The sequence below is a fragment of the Colobus angolensis genome, unplaced genomic scaffold, assembly GCF_000951035.1.
Source record: "Colobus angolensis palliatus isolate OR3802 unplaced genomic scaffold, Cang.pa_1.0 Scaffold201, whole genome shotgun sequence".
In the NCBI taxonomy this organism is placed as follows: domain Eukaryota; kingdom Metazoa; phylum Chordata; class Mammalia; order Primates; family Cercopithecidae; genus Colobus; species Colobus angolensis.
In genome coordinates this window covers 1554938-1565746 of record NW_012115167.1, presented here as the reverse complement: position 1 = coordinate 1565746, position 10809 = coordinate 1554938, and the positions used below count along the sequence as shown (strand labels likewise).

Below are 10809 nucleotides of genomic sequence, written 5' to 3'. Positions count from 1 at the left end.
ATGACTAGGGAAGAGTTAACTTGAATACAAGGTTAAAATCAACAAGTTCTACAATCCAGTCTTGCTATCAGATACAAGCTTCAAGGACAAATTTCTTTTCAAAGGCTTATTACCATTTCATGAGGTGTATACATGTGCCAGGGGCAAATTTATACTTCAGAATTAACCCATGCAGCAAATGCTACAAGTAACTGCCTGAAGTCCATTTAGAAGCATTTGTGGTGGATGATGGAGGGGCCTGACCCATGGTACTCCTGCTTCCTTAATCCACATCTACTGGAAAGTGGACAATGAGGTCAGGATGGAGCCACAGATGCACATCGAGTATTTGCACTCAGCGGGGAGGTGATTTTGATCTTCTTGGTGTTGGGTATCAGGGTGGTGATCTCCTTACGCAACCTGCCCATGATGCCTGGGTACATGGTGGTGCCATTGGACAGCACCACGTTGGCATACACGTCCTTGTGGATGTCCACATCATACTTCATGGTGGAGTTGAAGGTGGTCTCATGGATGCCGCAAGATTTCACGTCCAGGAAAGAGGGCTGGAACAGCGCCTCCAGACATCAGAACCACTCACTGCTGATGGTGATCATCTGGCCGTTGGACAGCTGGTAGCTCTTCTTCGGGAGAAGGAGGATGCAGTGGTGGCCATCTCCTGCTCAAAGTCCAGGGTAACATACCACAGCTTCTCTTGATGTCACGCACAATCTCCCTCTCAACTATGCTGGTGAAGTTGTAGCTGTGCTCCGTGAGGATCTTCATGAAGTTGTTGGACAGGTCCCGGCCAGCCAGGTCCAGACACAGGATGGCTGGGGGAGGGTGTAGCCCTCGTAGATGGGCACTGTGACCCCATCTCTAGAATCCATGACAATACCAGTGGTGCACCCAGAGGCATAGAGGGACATTACTGCTTGGAAGCCCACAGGCCTGGCCAGGGTATTGAAGGTCTCAAACACGATCTGAGTCATCTTCTTTCTATTGGCCTTGGGGTTCAGGGAGGCCTCAGCAGCACTGGGTGCTCCTCCAGGGCCATGTGCAGCTTGTTGTAGAAGGTATGGTACTAGATCTTCTCCATGTTGCCCCAGTTGGTGTCCATGCAGCGCTGGATGGCGTACTTCAGGGTCAGCATCTGGCTTGCTCTGGATCTCGTCACCCATGTATGAGTCCTTCTGGCTCATGCCCATTTTCACACCGTGGTGCCAGGGGCACCTGATGATGGAGAGAAACATGGCTCAGGGGACATCCTCCCCAGCAAAGGCAGCTTTCCAAATGCTGGAGCCACTGTCAATGATGAGCCAGCAATCTTTTCTTTCATTGAGATTGGTGGAGGAGCAGGGAGGTGGAAGGTAGACCATTTGCAGTGAGTGAGCCACATCATTATCTTATGCTTTCCTTCCAACAACTTTTAGATAGATTACCAGGGCCCCACTGCTGGACTTGTTTTAGAGGCATAGAGAAAGGCTCAACTCTTGTTCTTGATTTCCTTCTCTTACATTCTTGACTATTCCTTCTTTGTCCTGTCCCTTCATCCTCTTCCTCTATGAAGGCTTTTCATATCTGTAACATAAAAAGGCTTAACTCACTCTTGTTTTAAACAAGGGAACAAAAACATCATCCTATTCTTCAGGAGCATTCTTCTTTTTTCCCCCAATATTCCCAATACAACCAGCCCTGTGCCTCCATTGCCCTTTACAGCGAAGTGTCAGGAGAGGGGGCCTCAGTCACTGTGTGAAGATCTCCCTTGCATTCCCTCCTTGAATTTCTCAGTCCCGTTGTGAATTCTCTTCAGCGCTGGCACTGAGATCCATCTCTTGCTTCTTCCAGCTCTCTCTTCCATCTTGGGCAGCTACTCTCACCTTTTCAGGGAGCTCCTGCTCAATCTAATTTGAGGGTTCTTCCTCCAAAATTGTATTTCTGTCCCAGCCTCTCTTATACAAAATCATACAGAACTTACACACACATACACACACACCAATTTCTAATATATTCAAGTTAGCTTCCTTGTAAAAATGGATTACCAACTTTCCTTAATGACATGATGATCAAGCTTGTTGCTCAGGCCAGATTTCTGGGTCAAGTCTGGGAATCTCATCAGCTTTCACCATGTTCATTTTTCAACAACACGTGTTTTGTTAATCTTATCCATTCAAATTCTGTCAATTACAATTTTTTAAAAAATTCAAATGTATTTCTTCGTTTCATCCTCACAGTCACTATGTTATTATAAAGTCGTACCTTGCTTGCATTACCGCAACAATGTTCTAACTGGTATCTTTGCTTCTAATTTCACTTCTTTCCAAATATCTATACTCCTGCCAGAGTGGTAGTGATGTTTCTAACACTTACCTGCTTAAAACCCACTATTTTTTTCTTACCACCTTTCAGTGGAAAATCCATAGTCTTTAATACCTAACAAGAGCTACTTCTTGATTTGTTTTAGCCTCTTTCCAATGCTATCTTTCTCATTTCTCTTGCGTATTACCCTATAACTGCAAAGAACCACCAGAAGTTCTTACAATATTCTGTCATCTGGTATCCTTGCTTGAAATGTCCCTAAACTGGGTTAATAAGTGTCTTTCAAGAATTCATGTATATTAGGCACCTCCGAATGTTACTTCATTAGGAAATAGGTCTTGTTTAAATTGCATATGTTTAAGGTATGTGACAGGATATTTTGATACACATAGTGAAATGATTATCACAGTCAAGCAAATGAACACATCCATCACCTCAAATAATTCCTTTTTTGTGTGTGTAAGGCAAAGTACCTAAAATCTCTCTTAGCAAGTTTACAGCACACAATACAACATTATTAACTCTAGTCCTCATCCTATCCATTAGATCTCTAGACTTACCCTACATCATTGCAACATTGTACCCTTTGAGCTACTTCTTCCAATTTCCTCTCTCTCTTTGCTTCTGATAACCACCCATTCTGTTTTTCTCTCTGTTTCTATGTACTCAAAAAAAAAAAAAAAATTCCACATGTGAGATCATGTAGTATTTGTCTTTCTGTGTTTGAATTATTTCACTTAGCATAATGTCCTCCAGGTTCACTGATGTTATTGCAAATGGCATCCTTTTCTTTTTAAAGGCTAAATAATATTCCACTGGGTATATGCGTGTGTGTTTACATCCATACATATATAGGTATCACAGTTTATCCATTCATTCATTGATGGACACTTTGCAGATGTAATCAGTTAAGAGGAAATCATGCTGGATTAGGGTGGGCCCTAAATGCAATATCACTGGTGCCTTATAAGGAAAGGAAAAGAGACACAGAGACCCTGTGTGTCAGGGAGAAGGCCAAGTGAAGGCAGATGCAGAGACTGGAGTGAGGTATGCACAAGCCGAGGAGTGCCAAGGATCACCAGCAACCACCAGAAGCTGGGAGAGACACATGCAGTGGATTCTCTCGGAGAAGAGTCTGGAGAAAGAGCCAACTCTGCCAATGCTTTGATTCCAGATGTATAACCTCCAGAACTGTGAAATAATAAATTGTTTTTGTTTAAAGCCAACCAGTACATGGTGATTTTTAAAGGCAGCCCTAGGACACTAAGTTACCTTCTCCCAATTTTCTCCCAATTGAAAGAGCCTTCAGGGGCCGGGCGCGGTGGCTCACGCCTGCAATCCCAGCGCTTTGGGAGGCCAAGGCGGGCGGACTGCCTGAGCTCAGGAGTTCGCGACCAACCTGGACAACATGGTGAAACCCTGTTTCTACTAAAACACAAAAAATTAGCCGGGCATGGTGGCACGTGCCTGTAGTCCCAGCTACTCGGGAGGCTGTGGCAGGAGAGTTTCTTGAACCTGGGAGGTGGAGGTTGCAGTGATCCGAGATCATGCGATCATGCCATTGCACTCCAGCCTGAGGGACAGAGTGAGACTCCATCTCAAAAAAAAAAAAAAAAAAAAAGCCTTCAGGACCGACCTCCCACAGGTCAGGGTGGGGATCAACTTCTGGGCACCCACCATGTGCTTCTCTGTTCTATTGCCATGTGAAAGCCACCAGCCAGTGAGCTACTTGAGGGCAACACATGACCCTTAGCGCTCTGCCTGCAGTGTCCAGTGCAGTCCCTGGCATGCAATGGAACAGTTTTTTGTCAGTTAATTGTATCTGTGAAATGTCTTTTAAATCCTAGTATTTGTTTTGCTGCGTTTTGTCTTTAATGGCAGACGTAACTAAGGTATCCAGTGTGTCCTTAATTTTAACTTTCCTTTTGAGAGGCCCTAATGAATAGCTGGCTGTTCTTTAGGGATGAAGTGCTTCAGTCAATTGAAAATCCAGAGTGGCAGTTGGTTACTATTTCAGCAGAGATGCGTTTGTCCGGTTCGATAGCTGGCTTTGTGGCAGGCGCATGGAAAAGGTGTAAATGTGGAGAGTGGACTGGGCCCTTTGGTGAGGAAGGCGTAGTGGGAGCTAGAACTTGTGGACATATAGGAGCTTTCTGTTCTGAGTGAGTGAGTGAGAATAGTGGCCACTTTAGCGCAAAAGAAATTTCTTTTCATGGCTGAGACTCCTACACCAAAAGATTGATTAATGAGATACAAGCATACAAATTTGCTTAATATAAGTTTTGTGTGACATGGGATCCTTCACAAGGAAAATCCCCAGAGAAACAGGTAAACTTGTAAATTTGTGTGCTTAGGTTTGACGAAGAGTGAACAGTTGTGAGGAAGTGTATGCATAGACAAAGGAAATATGATCTAATGGTAATAAACTGGGGGGAACTTAGCAAGGCCTGTTTGTTCTGGTCCTTCTCTGTGTCCCTCTGTCTCCAGGAATAAGAATGTTCCTTTCCTCCAGGTTAAGGGAGGATACTTTTGGAATTAGGGTCTTAAATTCTGTTTCAGACGAGAAGTGTGGGAGAAGCTTAGAGAGTGAGCTTCCTAGGTTTTATGACCTGCTCTAAGGGAGAAAGGTGAGAGGAAAGTAAGGGCGATTGTCCTGCTTCTGAAATGCCAAGGTGCCATATTTGGGAGAAGCATATCCTGAACCCATCACAGGTACATTATTACCTGTGATAAGTTCCTGGGGGTTGGATACCTTCCTTCTCTCAGTGGTTTCATGTCTATGGCCGCCTTCCACTCCCCAAACACTCCCTTCCCCTCCTCCTTTTCCCCCCATACACATATAGAACATTGACCTGCTTCTTCTGAATGTTCCTCAAATATGCTAATTTTTTTTTTACCATAACTGACCAATCTTTGCTGAGTGTCATTTCATTCTTCTCTTATGTATGACTAGAAGTAAAAGATAAGAGATGAACATTTTATTTTCTGTTACTAAGTCCATTCCCTTTTGATTCATCACAAGACAAAATGAATCTCAAAAATCTTAATGAAGTTGGTAGTTCCAGTGAACATTAAGAGAAAATTATCTTACAGAAAAAAATACACATCAACTGTTTGGTGAGCTGATGAGAAACTAACGGCCAAGTTTGGAAATTGTTCAAGTTTTCTATGAATATTCCTAAATAATTAACTTGCATCTCAATTTAGAACCTAACAACAGTTCATTTCAATTTTTAAAAAATATCCGAATTAATTATATGCTGAGGTCTCCTTGCTGGGTCCTCTCTCCTAGTGGCAACTGAATACCTTCAGTTGGTGACAATAACCCTGTGTTTCTGTGGCGTTGACCACATTGCTGGGTAGCTGGAGGAAGATACATAATGACACTCTTTGAAGGACAGCTGGCTTCCTAAGGGGTGCTCTGTCCCTTTCCCTACTCCCAATCTTTTCCTTCGGGGATAAATTCCTTTTGTTCACACTTTTTACTGAAAGTGAAAAAAAAAAAAGTGTGCAAAATATGAGGCACGAAAAAAACCTGCCCTAAAGTAAATACATGGTGAAAAAATAGATAGGTTCATCCTCTTAGAATTTTACATGCCTTGAGAAGCACATGCTTAGTCCTGTGACGGATGCAGAGATTGCAAGCCTCCCAGGGTAAAAAAAAAAAAAAAAAATAGAGAAAGAAAAAGAAGAAAAAGAAAAAAAAATCAGGAAGAACTCAGCCTAACCAGACGAAGGGACCCCTGTACTTTGTGAAAGAAGGTTGCATGGAAGAATCAGAGCCCTGGGCTATCAGAGGGAGGCCATTCGGGGACTGCCCCTTTTGTCTCCTCGCCTTGTATGGGCTGGAGGATGGAAAAATTGTGGACAAAAGGCCCGAGGAGGGCGGAGGGTCGGGTCTGAACTCTCGAGGCGCAGCTCTCAGCCTTATTCACCGTGCCACGTTTCCACCAAAGGCGCCTGTCCAGTTCCCAGCCCGGGCCGGGTGCTGACGGCGGGGTAACACTGCCATCTAGTGGCCATCTCTCCCCTGCCAGCCGGCACTCAGTGCCCTCTTGCTGGCTCGGTCTTTCCCTCTCTTCCCCCTCTGTCCCTTCCTCTCTTGCTCTCTCTCCTACGCCCCTCTCTCTCTTTCTAAAAAAGGTTTTTTTTATCCCGTCAAGGAAAAAAAAAGGAAAGAAAAAAACCTGGCTCTTGGAAAACAACCAACTCTGTTGGAACTCAGAGATAATAATCAGTTTCTCTGGGCTTGTGAAATTGGCTCATTAAGCGTGCTTTTTAACAGAAAATATTGGAAGCGATTAAGTCTGCTTTACTGAGTGGGCATGAAATGGCCAACCTTCGGCCACCCACAGCTCCTAGGTGCCTGGCGCCGTTTTATGCATGCAGCGTAATGTCTTTACTTGAAGTGCTGTTTATTCATCACCTGCTTATTTATCTCTTTGCATTTGGCAGGCACATCGATCAATGTTAAACTGTCACACAAGGTTATTTTTCTTTTACATAACAGTATAGGCCTAAGGTAGTGGCATATTAAAAGTAATAACTTTCTAACTTGTAGCTCAAGATGACAGCCCCATTTTTGCCCAAATATATTACAGCAAGGAATTCCGCATTCCGTTCTCCCTCCCCCTCCCTCTACTTCTCTAGTACTCAGCTCTTCCAAGGTCAAAGGCTTCATTCTGTCTAGCCTCCCTCCCACTTTACATACCACTCAGCTTCCCCTTCACCTCCAGTTATCTCCACCTTTTAGGCTGATCCGCCCACAGAGAACATTCTGTGCACCTGGTGTACACATCTTGCTTGTCCCTCTTTATGATGACATTTACCCCTTTGCATAAAGATGTGGGAGCCAGCTGATCTCTGGAAAAGAAGAAAAAAGGGACTTCATATGATGGTGAGAATTGTGATGGTCTCATTTCCATCTCCACAGACATCTCACTAAATGTAATAGTACATTTTGCTTTAGAGTTATAATAAGCAACAACAACCACAGACCTATGAAAAGAATCGAAGGAGAAACATCTGAAAGCAACGATATTGCTTTGAAGCAACTGGTGTGGTTTGAGGCTGTTGAATCCACTTACTTTCTTGCTCCTTTCTTTGGTTTTAGGTTAATTTGTACCCAGTTTGTGATACTTCCTTTCTTGGCAATAGGCCAAGAAAATTTTCTTAGTACAAACAGGTTTTCTTTTTCTTTCTTTTTTTTCCCCCTCTCCAGTCCAGCTTAAAAATGCCTACAGATGGGATATCAAATCTTTTTAGTATCACATTTCAAAGTGGCCCTTAGAATTTCTTCCTGTCCTTGATCTCTCCTTTTGAATTTCAAGTCAGACTTAGATTCTGTTGCTTAATATGTTTCGGACAGTGGTTCTCTGATACAATGCTTTGATAATCTTGTGTACACAGGAATTAAGTGATTAAGTGTCTTAGCATAGTAGACATTGTTGTGGTACAACTATTCTTGTGACCTAAGGTACCACATCCATTCTGATAGTCTGTCTCTATGTGCACTAAAATAACTCATCTAGAAAGCATGAGGAGGGAAGTGTAAGTGGTTAAACAAATGTGGTCCAGTAGACTACTGAAGTACCTGCTTAGGAGGCTCATAAGCTTGGCATTGAATCTGGCCCACGTTTTGGATTTGCTTATGCATTCCTATGCATAGAAAGATGGTAGAATACTGATCTATGGTGATGTATTTTATCATGGGTAGCACAGCCCCAGAAAAAAACCATGTCCATTAAAAAAATGCAGCCCGGCCTGTGTCTATGCTCCTACGATCAATATTTGCATTAAAATGGTTTAAATGTATGTGGCGCAGAGGCTGTCCATTCTTTCAACCTGACCTGCTGCATTGATTAGGGCTAGTGATAGAGGGGGAAAGAGCAAATCAGGCGAGGAAAAGAATGAAAAGGAAAAACAGAAGAAAATGAAAGCTGTCGCTATGAGTCCTATAGGAGATATGGCATCCATGATTGGCTTAAAGTATATTTACTCAGCAGCCCATTTGGCAGGAGAATGCACCCTCTCCATATCTCTCACAGGGCTATTTTGTCTTTTAAAAACCAACAAAAGGATTTCTGGTTGTCCCTAAGACTGGGCAACTCAGCAGCTTATGATTAAGAGCCCAATGTTTCCAGGCAGCTCTCTGGATTTAGCTACTTTTCTTACTTTTGTGTGTGTGTGTGTGTGTGTGTGTGTGTGTATGTGTGCTTCAGCAGTCCATATGTGTGAGCTATACTTTGTTGGGTTAAAATTTCTTTAATAAGAATTATAACCACCACTTATTAATTGATTATTTTGTACCACATATTGCTAATTGCTTTGCAGGGATTGATTGATTGATGGTAGCTATGTGGTAGCGATACACTGATTCTTTAAAGCTGCCTTATATTCTGGTCATTCTGATCCCATGTTTAGTTGGCATCCAAGGATAGATTTGTAACTAGTCCTAAATCAAACCATCAGTAAAGGGCAGTAGCTCTTCAAATCTGGATCTCTGATTCCACAGCCCAGACTCTTAACCAAAATGCTTGGTAATGTTCATTGTGGATATGTTATCAAAGTAAACATTATACTTAACACTGTTTATGAAGAGATATAGTGCTCACTTTATAATATTGGAACCCATTATCATATCACCATAGACACTTTCAATTATTTGGTGCACAAAATATTTTCAATGGAAATATGGATGGAAATTGATCTCCAAGAAAAGGCCAATGAATAATAAGAGCAGAGCTACAAGGTGTTAGTACTTAGTTTACCTTCTGTTGTGGCAAAGAAATAACCCATATGTATCTTTCTTGTTGAGGTGAAGTAATCTCCAGAAATATGGAAGTTTCTGAAGGGAACCATTTCAGGGAGCTCATTCGGGGGTTAACTGGACCGGAGTATGAGGACTATAATATATGTGTCTAGATACGTAATAATAGGCACTAAATGAATACTTGTTCATATAATATTCAAGACATATGTTAAGTAATTGCTGTTGAAACCAGTGCTGGATAAACTATTTCATAATATCTAAGAACTGATTCTATAGTTAAGGATAAAAGCAGACATGTGAAATAAATTCCTTCACAAGACAATATGTGTTCTTAAATTTGATCTTAAATTTCCATAAAGAGCCTTATAGAAAATAAATTTTTGAGGAATGTAGAAAATGGAGAGTGTTGGGAGGCAGAGTGTTTGAAGAAAGCCTTGTAGAGTAGGACTTGAAGATGAATGGATAGAATCTACATAGGAAGACAGAGGATATTCAGAATAGAGAAATATGTAAGTACAGTTTGGAATTTTGGAATGAGTATCCCTGCTGAAGCTAATGTTTACTTGTCATAGGCTATCGGATTAGGTTGAGCCAGACCACAAAGACCCTGAAGGTCAAGATTGGACAGCTGAATGCTTTTGAATTAAGTACCTTCTTTTATTGTCTTGGGGAATCAGGCAAATTTGTCTGCTGAAATTACAGCTTGGAAATTTGACCTACTTAGGGCATTGCTTGGAGCATTGGAGTTTCAAACAAGCCCTTCACTCTAAAGCAAGAATCTCTTGATACTTTCATTTTCTCAAGGATGAAAAGAAATTAAAAGTAACACATGTGAAAATTTTACTTATGAGGCTAACTTGAAGTAGGAGAATTACCTCAAGAGAGAAACAAAAAGGTAAAAGCAATTTTCCGAATCTAAAATTGTTAGAGCAATGTGTTGACAAGTTTGCTTTTTACCAAAACTGGTACATAAAAATACAGCTTATCAGAGAGATAAATTTGTGTGCAATAGTCATTCACATTAGAAAGATTTTCTGTATGTTTCCTTTAAATAGAAGTCCCTTTGTACATTTTAAATGTGGTTCGATGTACTAAACTAAGTACAGCCAGAAAAACAAACAACAAACAAAAACAGTGAAAACAATCCCACAAACAGTTTTTTAAGGAAGTCATAGCTTATCAGCTTGTTCATAGAGAAAGGTATATATACTTACAAGTTGATACCACAACTCAGATTGAGTTGGATGCTCATGCCAATGCATTACAAAGTCATGAGTGAATTTCTGATTTTAGGAAGGCTCTACATGCTTAGAAAAATGGGTTCCAAGGGAGTTTAGATATCCATGTAAGAAGTTGGGTTTGAAATAACAGTGAGAATAGTATCTCACCGCTGGACACTTTAGGATGAGCCTTTGTTTAATAGGTTCATATAGGATCTAATATTGTCTTACCTTGTCTCATTTTGAGTGAGTCCCTTTGTTTGCCTGTCAGTTTTTCTGATTCTTCATTAAAGAATGCAGTTTTGTATCCTATTAGAAGGTTCTCAAAGAGCAGTTCCTGGAAAAGTAGCATCAGCATTACATGAGCACCTGGTAGAAATGCAGATTCTTGGCCCTCACCCCTGAACTACTGAATCAGAAATTCGGGGCGAAGCTCAGCATTCTGTGTTTCAACAAGTCCTCTGGCCGGGCGCGGTGGCTCAAGCCTGTAATCCCAGCACTTTGGGAGGCCGAGACGGG

General features: G+C 41.8%; 1 pseudogene; it reads right to left on the bottom strand.

Annotated features, from left to right (window-relative positions):
- Nucleotides 1-206: 206 nt before the first annotated feature.
- On the bottom strand, nt 207-10583 carry LOC105511632 (annotated as a pseudogene).
- Nucleotides 10584-10809: the final 226 nt, after the last annotated feature.